General features: G+C 49.0%; 1 protein-coding gene across 3 annotated transcripts in view; it reads left to right on the top strand.

Moving 5' to 3' along the window:
- The first annotated feature begins 280 nt into the window (after positions 1 to 280).
- GHR (growth hormone receptor) overlaps positions 281 to 17,241 on the top strand; it is a 149,728-nt gene continuing 132,767 nt past the window's right edge. Inside the window, exon 1 of one of the 3 annotated variants that reach the window (XM_077347054.1) lies at positions 281 to 941. The gene's annotated coding sequence lies outside the window, so the exon portion shown is untranslated. Of the gene's footprint in view, positions 946 to 1,736; positions 1,864 to 17,241 lie in introns of those variants that run through there. The other 2 variants (XM_077347053.1, XM_077347055.1) reach the window with 2 other exon arrangements.

Consider the following 17,241-nt stretch of genomic DNA (forward strand, 5'->3'; position numbering starts at 1 on the left):
TGCCTTGAAGCACTTCCTGAGCAATGGACCGGTTGAGAACTGAATTCCCTGGAAGGCGCCGCTCTTTTGACAGCTGGCCAGATGTCCGCAGGCCTTTTCCTCTTTGCTCCGGACACCAGGAGGCGCTCTTCCGCGGCGCCCTCTCCGGCCATCCGCCGGGGACTATTTGTTTATTCGCTTTAAGGTCATCTCCACCCTCCTCCTCCTCCTCCTCCGCCGCCCCCAACAATACGCAGCCGGCGGCGATCCAGTTTGCTGGCTCAGCGGATTATGATTATATAGAAAGACACCGCCGCCGGGACAGGAGGCATCGGGGCCTTTCTTTTTTGCCAACGGTGACCAGAAGAAACTTTCGGGTCCACCTCTGAGCCAGCCCTGCAGTCCCGAAGTTCTCTCTCTAGGTGGAGCCCCCCCCAAAAAAGAAAAGATCAACTTTGGCGCGCGCGTGCGTGTGTTTAATGCAAGAAAATTAATAATAAGAATCGCGGCCGTAAGTGACACGCAGTAACCCCCCACCCCTCCTGGGCTGGCCAATCTTCAGAGCGGCCGAGAATGCCTTGAAGCGCCTTTCCCCCTCCCAGCTCGCCCATAGTCCCCCCCCCCTCCTCCCCGGATCGGAGCGTGCGGACGTGCCCCTCTCTTTAAAAGCCGCCTCCCCAGCCGCGCCTGCGGCTGCCACCCGCACCAAGCCGAGCCAGGAGCCGAGCCATCCAGCGGGGCGCAGCGGCTGGAGCGGGAGCGGGAGCAGGAGCGGCTGCAGCTGCAGCCATGGAGCGGAGAAGAGGCGGCGGCGAGTGAGCTCCGAGCCGAGGCCAGCTTGGCCTGGGGGGGCCGCAGCCAGGGCCGTAGCTGTCGTCCCGGCTCTGCAGGCACGCTGGCCCAAGAAGGAGGAGCGCGGCGCCGAGGCGGACGGAGCCCGAGCCGTGGCCCTCGCCCGAAAGGCAGGTAGGGCGCCCGCCGGCCTCGCCGCGGTCGGGATCTCCGCCGGGGAGCACCAGGGACCGGCTGGTCGCGCCGCGGCCGGGTGTCTCGCTGGGCTCCGGCCACTCCGGCTTGCTTGCTTGCTTGCTTGCTTCTTTCCCGGGCGGGCGGGCTTGCATGGCTGTGCGGCCGTCCGGAGTGGCGCCGCGGGGGAAGCCCGGCGGCTGCCGCCTGTTGCGCGCAAACTTCGAGGAAGTTTGTGGAGAGGCGGCCGCAGAGGGGAAGGGCGCTTCCTCCGGCGCTGGGGAGTCGGGGCGGCGAGGAGGAGGCCGGGCTGGGAGAGGAGCGCCGATCGGGGCGCGGGAGGCCGTCGGATCCTTCCCCAGCACAGCCTGTTTGGAACCCGCGCGTCGGGGGTCGGGGGTCTAGCTGGCGCGGTTGGCTCCCTGCCTCCTCCTCCGCCTTGCTTAGGCGCTGGGGTTGGATCGGCCGCAGGGGCCGGTGTTTCTCGGGGGCGCGGAGACAGATCCCTCCCGTCTTAACCTGTGAGCTGAACGCGGCTGCCCGCGGCGCCGCTGCCTTGGACCCTTTGCTTTTTTGGCCAAGTTGAATGGACTGTCCCTCCTCCTTGGCTATTCCTGAACCGAGGGTGGGGAGGCTTAAGGGGCGTCCCTGAGGAGCTCCCTAAACTTTCCCATCGGTCACTTTCTCCTTGAATCCCCCATTTACTGCACGGGGAGGGGAGGGGGGGTTGGATCCCTTATCCAGCGGAGCAGCCTCGCAGAAGGCCGAGTGGAAGCCCTGGCGTTGTCCCGCTGCGGATCCGCGTCGCGGGCACCCAGAAGCACGTGCTTAGTGGCATTTACCCCGGGGCATTGATCGCCAGGGCACGACAGCGCTCATGTCGTTCCTGTTTAGCCACCCTTTCGCTCACACGGCGGGGTAGGTGAAAGTCCTCCGTATTTATTTTCAAGGGTTAAATACGTTTCTTGACTGTTGATTTTTAAAGCATCTTTGCCCGAGCATCAGAATCTCTATCCTTTAAGCGATATCACTGTTGCTTTGCCGTGAATTGTACCTGTTGATGCAGCGATGCCAAATCGCAGTGCTCGACTTAAGCCGTATTAGTGACATATGAACTGGTTGAATTCATCTGTTCTTCAGGTGCTGTGTCAGCGATTCTCTCTCTTCTCCCCTGAATCTGATCACAGAAAATGGTTCGATCCGGCTTAAGATGAATCCTTTTGAACTCGCTCAGTGAAATTCGCTTCTGAGCAAGCTTGAATAGCCCTGGGCTGCTGGTCTTGCAGATTTCAATGGTGGATTGCTAAATTCATGCACTATATTTACTTGGTTCACTTAAAGCAAGGCAGTGCCCATTTTTCTTCACTTCTCTGCTGTGGTCTCACAACAGCAACCTGAAAAGGTAGGACAGGGTGCGGAAGAGTGACTCGTCAGGAGGCCCCCAGCAAACTTGAAGGCAAAGGGGGGATTTGAATCTGGCTCTCTATGGTCACCTTCAGCACTGCACTGGATTATTATGTGTGAATCATGTTGATGTGTTTTAACTCTTTGCTGGGCACAACCAAGACTTGATGTTAGCAGAATCCTTACCATTGTTTAAAGTAAAAAAAAAAAATTGGAACTTTCCCCTGGCTTTCAGTGTAGGCTTCTAATTAAACTGGTGAGTCTTGTATACTCTTGTACTGAAACAGGGTTGAGAACCTCAGTTGATATTGCAGAGTGTCGTCTCGTGTGTGTCTCAAACTGTGTTGTATAGACTTCGGGGGTCTGATCTAACGGCTACATGCATGTGTGGGGTGGAACAGAAAACATTAATTCCTAGGAGGTGATGTGGAGTTCTCCATGAAGATGCTTAGGCATTGTGAGAAGGTGGGCAGGAGGGATTGTGTTAGTGCTTGGCTCTTCTGGCCCTTTCTTGCATGCCCTCGGAAATGCCAATTGCCCCTTTGGGGTTGGGAGGCGAATTTCCTCCAGGCCAGATTGACCAGGGATTCTGTGTTGCTTTTTGAGGAGGGGCATCATCTAGGCATGGAATTGGGGTCACTCTGGGTGGACAGGGAGTTGTAAATTTCCTGCCTTCTGCAGGGGTTTGGACTAGATGACCCTGGAAGTCCTTTCCAACTCTGATTCTATGCTCAGCTAAAGAAGTATGGAGGAGTTCTCACAAATATTTTTGTTTCTGTTCATGAGCTCCTACCCTTTCTATACGTCATTTGGCATGTTCCATTGCAAGGACTTAGGATGGGTAAGAACAAAGTTGGATTCCAGGGTCACTTTTAAGACCAACAAAAGTTTTGATCAAGGTATAAGCTTTTTTGTGCATGCACAAATTCAGATACTATGTGCATTCTTCAGATTGTGTACATGCACGTGAAAGTTTATCTACCTTGGATAAAAACTTTGTGGGTCTTAAAGGTGTCCCTGGACTCAGACTTTGATCTGCTGCTTTGGACCAACACAGCTACCCACCTGCATCTATTAGGAAGGGTAAGGTAAAGGTATCCCCTGTGCAAGCACCGAGTCATGTCTGACCCTTGGGGTGATGCCCTCCAGTGTTTTCATGGCAGACTCAATACGGGGTGGTTTGCCAGTGCCTTCCCCAGTCATTACCGTTTACCCCCCAGCAGTAAGCTGGATACTCATTTTACCAACCTCGGAAGGATGGAAGGCTGAGTCAGGATGGAAGGATGGAACCCTTGAGCTGGCTGCTGGGATTGAACTCTCAGCCTCATGGACAGAACAGCTTCAGACAGCATTTCTGCCACTTACCACTCTGCGCCACAAGAGGCTCATCACCAAAGCTCCCAGTAACCCTGATTTAAACTGCTGTGTCCTTTTCCGTCCTGCCCTTTCCCACTATACAGTCTATTTACACGTATGCATAAAGCTGCTTTATCAGGGTAGTGCTGTCTATTCTGGCTGGTAGCAGGTTTCCAGGTTATTGGTCTTTCACATCACCCGCTTCATGACCTTTTTAACAGGTATGAGGTACCGAACTTGGAGACTTCTGCCTGTAAAGCAGATGTGCTCCCACTGAGCCAAAGCTCCACATTTGGATTTATTTATTTGTACTTAATTATTTAGAGAAGAGAGAACAGCTGGTTTTTTTGTACTGTGCTTTTCACTACTTGAAGGAGTCCCAGAGCAGCTTTCAAACACCTTTCCCTTTCTCTCCCCACAACAGATGCCCTGTGAGGTAGGTGAGACTGAGAGAGCTCTTGGAGAACAGATCTCCCTGAACAGTTCTAAGAGAACTGAGTAGCCCATGGTCACCCAGCTGGCTGCATGTGGACGAGTGAGAAATCAAACCCAGTTTTCCAGATTAGCGTCTGCCACTCTTAACCACTATACCACGCTGACTCTGTTTACTTTTTTTATTGAGTCGCAGATTTGACTAGAAATCTAGAGAGCAGAACTGAAGCAAAGCATAAGTGTTCACAAGGCGTATTAAAGGATGCAGAATTGTGCTTGAAAGTTCTACACTTAGATTCGGGCTTAGCCAAGGTTTGGGGCCTTCAGCTTCTGTTGGGGGGATGCCCCAATTAGTTTCAGACCTCCTTGTTCTAGTGCAGGGGCAATCAACCTGTGGACCTCCAGATGTCCATGGACTACGATTCCCATGAGCCCCTGCCAGCGAATGCTGGCAGGGGCTCATGGGAATTGTAATCCATGAACATCTGGAGGACCACAGGTTTGACTACCCCTGTTCTAGTGCATTAGACTGAGATCCCGTCCTAGCATTACGGTTTTCTGAAGATGATGCCACAGCATCAGTTTTGCCACAGCAAAGCCTCCAGGCTCAGTGCCAGCCCCTGACTCAATGCAAAGGGTAACAACAACCCCATGTGTTTCCTTGCTGTCCTTTCCCCCCCTCAGCTGGCCGTTGCATAATTTGCTTCTTCTATCACTGCTGATGCAAACGGAGGTGGGGAAGCAACGGGCGGCCCAGATGCGCATCTAGGGATTGGATGTCAGTGGAGCACTTTGATTTCCCCCCCCAGAGTCCTGTGCCAGCCAATGGGTTTCATCCGCCCGTGTTGATTCTTGCAACTGCCTGAGCCCATTATGTGAATACTGCAGACAGGCGCTGAACTCAGCGTGGATCGATGTTGGGTGCTCAGTTGGCGAATCTCCAAACAGTTTCATTCGTGTCCCAAACATACATCCAGGCGGAGTTCATTGCTCGGTGTTCACATGGAAACAGCTGGCTTGTAGCTATAGCCAGAAGTAAGGAGAGGGGGCTCATCATCTTCCTCCTCATCATACCACATAAAAGGAAAGTTGTGATCAAGGTTGTCTCACCGATTGACCAGCATGCCCTGCAGTCCGAGCGGTCTGTCCAGCAACCACTGGTGAAGCCAAACTGCCCTTTTCTTATTCGTGGGAAATTCTCCTCTCGGCCAATTGTTGCTCTTGTTCAGGACTCCACATATCCCCTTCCCTTCAGGGTTGCTGCTATGACTGCAGCTGGCTGAGGCAGGGAACCCATTTCTCTGTCTTTCTGTCTGTCTGAGGGGCAGCCTGAGTGATGCAGGGGTGTCTGTGGGTCATTTAAAATCCTGCTGTGGCTGCTGGAGGGAAGACACAGGCAGGACACGCGTGTCTCTTCTCTACCCCCCTTCTGACTCCCACCAGCCCTCATTCCTATAGCTCAGAGGTAGTCAAACTGCGCCCCCCCAGATATCCATGGACTACAATTCCCATGAGCCCCTGCCAGCATTCGCTGGCAGGGGCTCATGGGAATTGTAGTCCATGGACATCTGGAGGGCCACAGTTTGACTACCCCTGCTATAGCTTTGTCCTCTCCACCAGCAGTTGCTTTCTAGAGGCTGTTAACATGTTTTTGCGCAACAGAGTTTATTGCTAGTCAATAATATAAAAGAGTTTCGTATTGTCCTGGCCCGGATCCAGCATAACATTCCCTCTTGGGCTTCCTCACCTGCGTTGACCTACTGTGGCTTTCCAGGTCAAGGTGCTGTTCTTGGTTTATCGTTCTCCCCGCCCCTTTAGGACTTCCATTCCTCTCTTAGATCAGTCTCAAACCATGGTTAATTCGTTAGCACAACTGATTTGTACCTCAGGCGAATTTCCTTAGGGCTTCTGGTGTTTTGGGGGTTGGGGTAGGTATCATCTGGGCATGGAATTGGCATTACTGTGGGTGGGCAGGTAGTTGTGAGTTTCCTTCATTCTGCAAGGGGTTGGTCTAGATGATCCTGGAGGTCCCTTCCAACTCGTAAACACCTGTGTCTTCCTGTGTCCATTGATCCTTCCGGGTGAAAGTGCGACTCCAGAGAAAGCCCTAGCTGAAGGGGGTGTCCCATCCCCTTTTAAGGAGAGGCAGAATTCTCCCTCACCCTGAAGGCTGCCCATCACCTGGGGCCGGGTATTTTCCAATTCAGTTTTTAAAAGAATTGAATGTAGTTTTCTGTGAGAAGGCTGCTGAAGGCTGCTGATATCACAGCCAGCATAGTATAGTGGTCAAAGAGCGGCAGCCTCTAATCTAGAGAACCAGGTTTGATTCCCCACTCTTCCATATGCAGCTCTTTTAGAGCTCTTCTTGCAGAGCAGTTCTCCTAGAACCTACCTCATCGGGTGTCTGTTGTGAGAAGAGGACAGGAAAGGTATTTCTAAGCTCCTTCGGAATTTATTGGGTAGGAAAAGCGGGGTATTAAAAACCCAACTCTTCTAAATGAGAACCAGCGAGGTGTAGTGGTTAAGAGTGGGAGAATCAAGTTTGTTTCTCCACTCCTCCACAGGCAGCCAGCCAGCCAGGTGACCTTGGACTAGTCACAGTTTTTTTTAGAAGTATTCTCGCAGAGCAGTTCTTTTAGAGCTCTCTCAACTTCACCTACCTCACAGGATGTCTGTTGTGGGGAGAAGGGAAATATGGCTATAAGCCACTTTGGAACTCCCTCGAGTAGTGAAAAGCGGGGTATAAAAAACCCAGTTGTTCTGCAAAAAAATAACTACATATCCCTTGAGCTGAGGGTATTGTACTAAAGGCAGCTGGAGCAGAGAAAGGCACAGACACCAGGATCCAGCTCCTAGAAGTCCAGAGCTTGTTTGCAGCTATGCAGGTTCCTTGCTTAAGAGCCTCTTGTGGCGCAGAGTGGTAAGGCAGCCGTCTGAAAGCTCTGCCCATAAGGCTGGGAGTTCAATCCCAGCAGCCGGCTCAAGGTTGACTCTGCCTTCCATCCTTCCGAGGTCGGTAAAATGAGTACCCAGCTTGCTGGGGAGTAAATGGTAATGACTGGGGAAGGCACTGGCAAACCACCCCGTATTGAGTCTGCCATGAAAACGCTAGAGGGCGTCACCCCAAGGGTCAGACATGACTCGGTGCTTGCACAGGGGATACCTTTACCTTTAGGTTCCTTGCTTATCTGAGATTTATGATGGCCGCTAGAGCTTAAGCTGTTTGTATCACTGACATGGTGCTACCTGTCTTATTGGAACCATGGGCTTCCCAACTCTGCCAGGTTGTGTGGAATGCTGACATTCTGAAGATTTTAGCTGTCTGCTGTCTGATAAAGAAAGACATGGACAAAATTGAGAGGGTACAGAGAAGAGCGACGTGGATGATTCGGGGCCTGGGGACCAAGTCCTGTGAGGAAAGGCTGAGGGATTTGGGAATGTTCAGCCTGGAGAAGAGGAAGTTGAGAGGGGACATGGTTGCTTTCTTTAAGTATTTGAAAGGTGGTCTCTTGGAGGAGGGCAGGAAAAGGTTCCCATTGGCAGCAGAGGAAGGGACTCACTGTAATGTCTTTAAACTACGTGTAGAATGGTACCGGCTAGATCTCAGGAAAAAAAATTGTCACATTATCTTTAGCATGAGTTGCAGAATGAGAGCTGACATCCAGGTGATGCATACAGGGTTGTTTCTTCATACATTACTGTTTTCGACACTCAAATGGGTAGCTGTGTTGGTCTGAAGTAGTACAATAAAATCAGAGTTCAGTAGCACCTTTAAGACCAACAAAGATTTATTCAAGGAGTGAGCTTGCACTCGAAAGCTCACACCTTGAATAAATCTTTGTTGGTCTTAAAGGTGCTACTGGACTCTGATTTTATTGTTTTCAACACTGTTTTCGATGAATCTCAGTGCAGAAAAATATGACGTGTAATTAAAGAAGTGGTACCCATGATCATTGCAGCTAAAGGGTCAGAGGGATGAGTCACTAGCAGAATTGGTGGGTCTCAGCTGTGTTTGCTCTTGGCCACCGGCCGCTTTCCAGGGTAGTGGCCAACTTGGAAATGTCCCCGTCCATAGTGTGGCCAGTCCACCCGGATGCCGTTCCTCAGTTCTGTGGACTTTCTGATCTGATGTGCCAAGACAGCTCCTAGAAATGTGAGGGAGCGCAAGGAGCTGATCTGCATACACAACCCAACAGGCATGTGGTTGGCCTTCTGAAATAAATGGGCTTTGGAGTTGCTTGATAAGAGCTAATCTGCCCGTTTGAGCATTGGGGCTTCTGGAATCAGGAAGGCAAAGCTTCCGGTTGCTTATGCACAGACTTCTAGCACGTGCACAGTAGTAAAACATCGTAGCGCACCGGCTGTCATTCTCATTGCTGCAAAATGTTATGTCTTTCGTCATGCATTAAACTTGGCCAATCAGTCCTTTCCAGAGGAGTAGAAATCACCAGTGTTCCTGCCACAGGGTCATGCCGCATTGTCTGTGGTTGTTCATCAGGAGGGAGACATTTCATATGATTCATGTGATTTTCTGTTTACATGTCAGCGACTTTCTATCGCTCTCTGTCTCACAGCCACAGCAAGGGGTTATGACTTTACTGTTGTTGCAGTGCGTCTGTAGCTTCAGGCAACGGGAGCAAATGAAGTGCAGAAAACAGAGAACAAGAGAAACAAAGTTAATCTAGGATGAAACGCAACAGAATTATTTGGGAGCCCAAACCAACATCAGGAGACACAAAGACTAGTTTGCGCCAGCTGTACAGAGGGTTGCCAGGTCCCCCCGGGTACTGGCAGGGGATCGGGGAGTAGGGATGCCAGATCCAGGTTGGGAAAACCCCTAGAGATCTGGGGATGGTGCCTGGGGAGGACAGGGGCCTCAGTGGAGCACAAGCCAGAGAGTCCACCCTTTTCTTCAGGGGAACTGATCTCCGTAATCTGGAGATGAGCTGTAATTCCAGGGACTCCCCAGGTCCCATGTGGAGGCTGGCATGCCTAGATGTGCACAGAAGTAAATTATTCTCTTCTGAAAACCTGCTCTCTGTGCCCCCCCCCCCAGCTTCCTGGGGTGCATTGGGTGGTGACCAAAGACAGGACATTTTGGGTGGTGGCACCTTCTCCCACCTTTCTTTCTTTTTGGTGCCAGACTAAAACATTCCTTTTCTTCCCCAGTTTTTTACCTAAGGTATTTATCTTTTAAATGTTTTATGGTCTGGTCCGGGCTTAGAGATCATGTTATCTACATCATTGTAGGCTGTTCAGTCTTATGTTTTATTGCTGCTGTTCTAACCAGGCTGTTTTATTCCACGGGCCTGTGTTTTAATAGTTGTATTTTATGGGATTGTCCTTTTCTTTATGGCTGTCTTTTAATAGCTTTGTTTTTAATGGGCATGCTTTATTGGTTTGGTATTATCATAGCTGTAAGCGGTCTGGAGCAGGTCTCTTGAGAGGGGCATATAAATTTCCTAAATAAGTGAGTAAATACGCCTGCAGAGAAAGGAAACTGATGAATAGCTTCCTGGATGGAGCTGTTGTGTAGCATATAGAAGGCAAGGCAGAGTGGAAACACATTCCCTGTTGTCAGAATAACCTATCTCATTGGGAGGCGGGGCTGAGAAAAATGTGAAAACCACACATGCTGTTATCTCAAAACAGAAAGGCTTTGACAAATTCTTTCCCAACTAGGCAGATTTACCTCGAAACCTCCAGTCTGGCTCTCAGATAAATAGTTGTGCCTAATACATCTGCACGTATTTGGTGCAATTACTGAGATGCCAAAGTGCAACAGGAAGTAACAGAATGGAGGTTGGGTAGAACTAGTTTAGGGCTAATTCAGGGTGTTCTGCTGTTGAAACTGACGCTTTCATCCATGCTGAATAATGCACTTTAAATCCACTTCCAGTGCACTTTGCAACTGCATTTTTACTGTGCAAAATGGCAAAATCCATGTGCAAGCGATCACTAAAGTGCATTGGGAGTGGCTTTAAAGTGCATTATTCAGCTCGTGTGGGAGCACCAGGCACACCCTTTGGCCCGGACATGCCATGAGTTCCCACATCCCAAATCTAACCCCTGTGATACGCCGGCAGACTCCTCTGCGTAGCTGTTGATTAGATGGCTTTGCTTGGTGAACTGGTCTTGCTAAAGTCCCTTCAAGAATCACCGTACAGGAATCGGCACGATCGGTGTGTCTTAAACCCAGATATGCAAAAGACTGCGACCCTGGAGAGCAACAAGCCTTGCTTGCACGTTACAATGAACACACACCCCTCCCACCTGTACATGCCTATGTCTGTTTGTAAGAAACAGCCAACATATGTTCACCTTACGAATGACACTGAGGACCAGTACTTGGGTAAGTGTGGGATATGTACCATATATCCAGCTTTCCATGAGCATTACTTGACACATTACTTGTGTATTACTTGCTTTAGGATGCTTAGGGCTGATCCTGCGTAGAGCAGGGGGTTGGACTAGATGGCCTGTATGGCCCCTTCCAACTCTATGATTCTATGATTCTATGACACACGTACAGAGAAGAAAGCTGTTTAAATACCCTGCTTCTCACTACCTGAAGGAGTCCAAAGCAGCTTACAAACACCTTTTCTTCCTCTTCCCACAGCAGATACCCTGTGTGGCAGGTGAGGCTGAGAGAGCTCAAAGAGAACTGCTAAAAGAACAGCTGTAAAAGAACTGCGACTAGTCCAAGGTCAGCCAGCCAGCTGCATGTGGAGGAGGAGTGGGGAATCAAACCCGGTTCTCCAGATTAGAGTCTGCTGTTCTTTAACCACACTGGGCAATCTAGTGTACTCTGTGCAGGGATTGTACTTGCATTGACTAATTTGTGACCAGAGCTTCTGTCAAGCAAGGTGGAAAAGACTGACCTAGATAGACCAATGGCAGACAGGTTTCTATGTGCATATTCTCTGTGGCCACTCTAGGCGTTGGTCCCAGGCCTTTAGATTCCTTATCACTGTGAGCTTTTAGACACCATTGGCAGAATCAAAACTGCAGGCAACGTTTGGCTTTTAGCTCCCTCTGACTGCGTTTGGATGTTTGCCCAAATTCTCCTGTCTTTTAAAATGGTGATTATTGTACTGATCTGATTAGGGTTTTCTTTTGGTATGGATTTTTTTTTGTTTCCTGCACTTTTATATGTTTGTTCTTAAGTGCTTCCTTTTATTGTTTGCTGCTGGGGAGAGGGGCGGCGTTTAGCCAAAAGATGCAGTAGGACTTTTTTCCCATTTTAAATAAAGAGTAAACGATCTGGTTGGCCAGTGCAGGAAACAGGATGCAGGACCAGATGGACCTTTGGCCTGATCTAGCTGGGCCCTTCTCGTGTTCTGAATCTCTCTCTTGTGCAGACCCTATTAAAAGGGAAGGGAAGGTTATGCAAACAGGACTCCTGCTTAAGCCTTGGTTAAGAAGCAGTAAAGCAATTAAGCAATGCATAATTGGGCTTGCACAGTAGACCTTTCCAGTGCATTGTGCCTTTTTAGCTCTCTCTTTCCCTGCCTTTCTTTCTAGCTCAGAATATCAGCATGATGGTCCATTCTTTCTCCGTGTTTAGCAGCCCATTCCTCTTTTACTCCAGACATATGTCTCATGTCAGCGGAATTTACGTCCAGGTTTAGTTTTAAGACTTTACACTTTGCCTGTTTTCTGGTCATGCCGCATTGCTGGAGAAAATCACAGTACTTATCCATTCACCTTCAGCTAAATGGGCAAGACATGATAAATAATTATCTAGAAGTTTGTAGGCACAAAGCAGCCAAAATTAAACCCTTGTTTATCTCCTTGGTTTCCGTGGGACATAGGTGAGCACATGTGCTGCACTCTCATGCTAAGTCAATAACACTTGTGATTGCTCCAATGTGACCCAAACTTGTTGCTTTATCTTTGCATTTTCCGTCATGAATAAGAAGCCAAAAATCTGTAGGAACAAAGTCTTCTAGAAGACTGCACTGTGGAAAAGGCAGTTCACATTTGTGGGATAATGGGAGGAGAGGGGAATGATCTTGGGACCCCACTGGGGAGAGAAATGGGGCAAAAGTATCTGAATGAATAAAATAATGACACACAGGGAGCAAAGATTGGAGCCTTTCCAGGCTAGAGTCTGCAGAATTTTTAACCATTACACCACACTGGCAGCTTCATGTACACAGAAGAAAACGTGTAAAATTCTTGCCTATTGAAGGTTCAGATGACCCTTTTAGGGGGGCTTAATTTCCTTCTGGGTCAGCTGTTTATCCAAAGAGATTAAAGGTGAATACAATGAAAGCAGCCTTCTGAATCAACTGTCAGAATAGCGTTCATGGATGTTGTTCCCCTCCGAAGCCTGTACAATTTAACTATTACTTGCCTTTAATAGTCCCCTTTCTGCAAGGAATCTTACCCCAGGCAATTTCTGACAGCATAAGAACAAAAACAACAGAATGCTGGGTGACTTGGGCTAGTCACAGTTGTGTTAGAGCTGTTCTCTCAGAACTCTCTCAGCCTGATCTACCTCATAGGGCGTTTATTATGGGAAGAGGAACAGTAGGCAATTGTAAGCACCTTTAAGACTCCTAGTGAAAAGCAAGGTACAAAAATAACAGGTCTTCTTTTACCATCATAGAGCTTCCAGGCTGGGTGAAGCTACCCCTCTTGAATTCCTGACTGTGCTGTTGCAGTTCGGGACACAAGAGCCATCTTGAGAAAACATCTTCATGGAGAATGTGGAGTGCCCAGTGCTTTAAAGCAGTGGTCCCCAACCTTTTTATCACCGGGGACCGGTCAATGCTTGACAGTTTTAATGAGGCCCATACGGGGGGTAGTCTTTTGCCGAGGGACATCACTGCCGCCTGAGTCCCTGCTCCACTTGCTTTCCCGCCGTCCACTGGGGGGCGCTGCCGAGGGGGAGCCCAGCCATGGCGGCCACTGGAGAGCACCAAAGGTGAGCCGGTAGCAGAGTAGCAGGGCAGCCCCCGAGGCAGCAGCCAGAAGAAGAAGAAGAGTTGGTTCTTATATGCTGCTTTTCCCTACCCAAAGGAGGCTCAAAGCAGCTTACAGTCGCCTTCCTCTTCCTCTCCCCACAACAGACACCCTGTGAGGTAGGTGAGGCTGAGAGAGCCCTGATATCACTGCTCGGTCAGAACAGCTTCATCAGTGCCGTGGTGAGCCCAAGGTCACCCAGCTGGTTGCATGTGGGGGAGCGCAGAATCGAACTCGGCATGCCAGATTAGAAGTCCGCACTCCTAACCACTACACCAAACTGGCTCTCAGAGAGGGAGGAGGAGGAGGAGGAGTCGCGGACCTGTACCAACTGATCTACGGACCGGCACCGGTCCCCGGACCGGGGGTTGGGGACCACTGCTTTAAAGAAATAAAAGAATAAGGGCCATAGGCCAAGTTGGGATCAGGGCAAAGAACCACATTACCATGTCCCCATTCAGTTTCTCCTTCTCTCCCCACTCTGCACATGCAAAGAAGTAAGTCCTGTACAAACGTGAGGTTTTTAGAACTTAATCAACGTGGAGCCATGTAAATGCTCTGCAGAGACAGGCGATGCCAAGCCATCTCTGAATGTCTCTTGCCTTAGGAGCCCGGCAGGGTCACCATAAGTCAGCTGCAACTTGACAGCACTTTCCATCAACACTCGACTTAGCAGCATGAGGATTTTTTTTTGCTGTCGTTTTGTACAAATCCTGCCTCAAGAAGCCCAGGAGCGAGCAACCAGCGGGCATTCAGATCTAGCTCTCCGACGGCAATCCAGACCTCTTCCAATGCCTTGTTTAGCCCAGCTTCTCTGCCAGAACTGCGGAGGGCGTGTAAGTCTCCTTCCAGCCCACAGCTCCATGCTGGGGCTGAATTAGCCATTATAGTCAGTAAAGGATGGTATACATCGCCAGCCAGACCGAGGCTGTGCAGTGGTGTCATGGCCTGGGAGCCTTCCAGTTAGGACATGGTGTGCTTCTCTCGCCCTTCAAAGGAGCTCCTTTACCATCCCTCGCTGCAGCTGAGAACTCGGGCCTCTTGCTCTGTCGGGGACAGGCGTGGGCAGCAGCAAACCTACAGGCCGCTACACATCGAGAGACTGGAACTGCCCGATTTTTAAACAGCTCTCTGTAGCTGTGCCTGTCCCAGCAGCTTGAGGAAGAGGATGCTTTTTCTCCAGCTGGGTTAAAGTCCTTGGGGAGAGGGTTTGCCCCTAAGTATCTCAGCCCCTGCATCTGCATTCTGCACATAAAGGGAAGAAATCACCACGGAGTGGAAATGTGCAGAATGCATAGGCCTGCTCTTAGGGGGATGCAACTGCAGATCTGCCACAGAAGAGAGCTGGGGGAAGTGCTGCCAAATCTGCGAGGCGGCCCTTCTCCAAAAGAGCCATGGGGGTTTAAACGCCAACAATATTCTGTTCTGTCCCCTCCCTCCAGATGGCCACCAGATTGTTGGCAAGCAGGGAAGTCAGGAAGAACTGAGGAGGAGCCGAAGTGACTTAAAAAAACACACACACACAACAGCAGCAAAATCACAATGAAAGCTTAAGGATTGAATTTTTTTTTATTTATTTTATTTTTAGACCGCCCTTCTCCCAATAGGTCTCAGGGCGGTTTACAACATAAATAGTTAAAACACAATAAAATCCCCATAAAAACCCCAATTAACATCAGCAAAAGTTACATATAATATATAGCGGCGGTGGTCACAATTCTGATCTTAGTTCAGCCTGGTGGAGAGAATAATATTCAGAAGAGGGTGGCACCAATACAATAGATCTAACCATGATCTCGATGTTAGAGATCTCAATATTGGAGGAATATTGAATAATCGGGAACCCCCAGAATCTTTTTATAAAAGTGTTTGTGCTCCAATGCTGATGTTTTATTTGATTAAAAAAAATAACTAAGTGCAAAGTATGTCAGAAAAGTCTATGCATATATTTTTACTTATCAAGCAGAATCCAAAATGTGTAGGCCGGGGGTAGTCAAACTGCGGCCCTCCAGATGTCCATGGACTACATTTCCCATGAGCGCACACTGGCAGGGGCTCATGGCTATTGTAGTCCATGGACATCTGGAGGACCGCAGTTTGACTAACCCTGGTGTAGGCAGACTGCTTTACAGCTGGGGAATGCATCATGCTGCTGTTTTGGGTGTTGGAGAGGCTGAGCATCGTGCTTCGTGTGGAGGTTTCTTCTTAATCCCTCTTGGTCTCTCTTTCCTCATTCTTTATCTGTTCGGGTGTATTTTTTTACTCCCAAGACTTGCAAACCCAGATCGTCAGGGGAAGCAGCCTGTCCCTCTAACCCCAGGGGCAGGATGGGCTTGATCTTTTATTCCCCCTTTGCTTCTGTGTTCAGGATCTGCTTTTGCACCAATGATGCATCAGTAAGGGGGGGGCATGAATGAAACACAATGTACACTTTTTAAGCAGGGTTGCCAACAAGCCTGGAAGCAAAAAAATGCCCTGCCCTGTCAACAGAGGCTTCATGGGCAGAAATGGGCAGATAAAACTTTTCAGAGCACAGGGACAATGAATATGACCTGATACATTACATGCCATGAAGCCTCTGGCAGGATTTTCTTTTCTCCAGGCAGCACGTTTGAAAAGCAAACTGAGATTTTGATAAGGTTGCCAATGGACCAGAAAATGCAAGCCGTTTATTACCTTAGGTAGATTGTGAGTGGGTGGGCAGGAAGGGATGTACCGGTGTTTCTCTCTTGTGGCCTTTCCTGGCATACCCAGGGAATGGCTGATTGCCACTGTGGAAGGGTAGGTGAATTTCTTCCTGGCCAGGCTGGATTCTGTTGGGGGGGGGGGATCACTGGGGCATGAAATTGGGGTCACTGTGGGTGGGCAGGTAGTTGTGAGTTCTTATATTGGTCAGGGATTGGACTAAATGACCCTGGAGGTCCCTTCCAACTCTATGATTCTGTGATTCTAGTGGAACATAAGCTTAATCATTTAGAATCGGATGGCACATCTTTTCACAGCATGGCAATTAACCACCTCCCCTACAGATCAGGCTTATGAAAAGCAAAGGAGCAAAGGCCAATTAAAATAGGTAGCACTGCTGCAATTGAGTCCCATGATTTGGGGATAGAGCAAGATATAAATATTGTAAATATTTGTATTATTATTTATTTTATGATTAAGACGATGCAATAGCTTGGGGAAATGGATGTGCGCTTGGCCACCTTTAATCTGGTGGAAGAAAACAGAACAACAGAAACAGACTATATTTGAATTTCCTGCATTCTGCAGGGGGTTAGACTAGATGACCCTGGAGGTCATGCAAAGAGTGGACTCTATGATTCTGTGCTCAGCAAAAGAAGTATGGAGGAGTTCTCTCATGTGGAAATAAACTATGCCAGAGGAAGGCTCGGCTGGAATCCTTTCTGTACGCGGGAGTCTTCGGTCCTGCAATGCCCCAACCCTATCAGGAAAGGTTACAGCCTATCCTCAGAATCTCAGTTTTGCAAAGCGAAATTGCATAGCAAAAATATGGGTCAACCACTCCTCATCTACAGTTCCTGGGATTATTTGGATTTAGCAGGCAGTAAGCTTGTTTAGTTTAAAAGCTTAAAAGGCTTTTAAGCAACTTTTTGGTGGGAAAGTGATATATTTTATTTATAAAATGGTTGAAAAGACTCACATCCCACCTTTTGGGTCTCTGAGGGCCACCACGACTGCATTGACAGAGCAGTCCTAAGGAGAGCTGCACCCTACAAGGCCATTGACCACAGTAGACTCAGATGGGTGTCTCTGGTTATATACTACTAAATCTTGTTGATTTCAGTGAAACTTATTGCAAAGTTAAGGATGCAAGAGCTGGCTCTGATTTCTCCGCATACACATGATAGTATATAGCGCAGTGATTATGGTGTCTGGCCAAAATTAAGGAGAGTTCAAATCCTGCTTGGTATCTTTGGGACCGTGGCTACTGCTCGGCCTTACAGGAATGTTGTGGGGAGGAGAAATCCGTATCTCTTTGTAGGAAGGATAAAGATGCGTGTTAATTATTCACTGATTCATTATAGAAAACCCCCAAAGAGGCATCAGGGGAAGCCAAACTGTGATCCTCCAGATGTCCATGGACTACAATTCCCATGAGTCCCTGCCAGC

This window comes from Paroedura picta, chromosome 7 (genome assembly GCF_049243985.1).
Source record: "Paroedura picta isolate Pp20150507F chromosome 7, Ppicta_v3.0, whole genome shotgun sequence".
Taxonomy (NCBI): Eukaryota; Metazoa; Chordata; class Lepidosauria; order Squamata; family Gekkonidae; genus Paroedura; species Paroedura picta.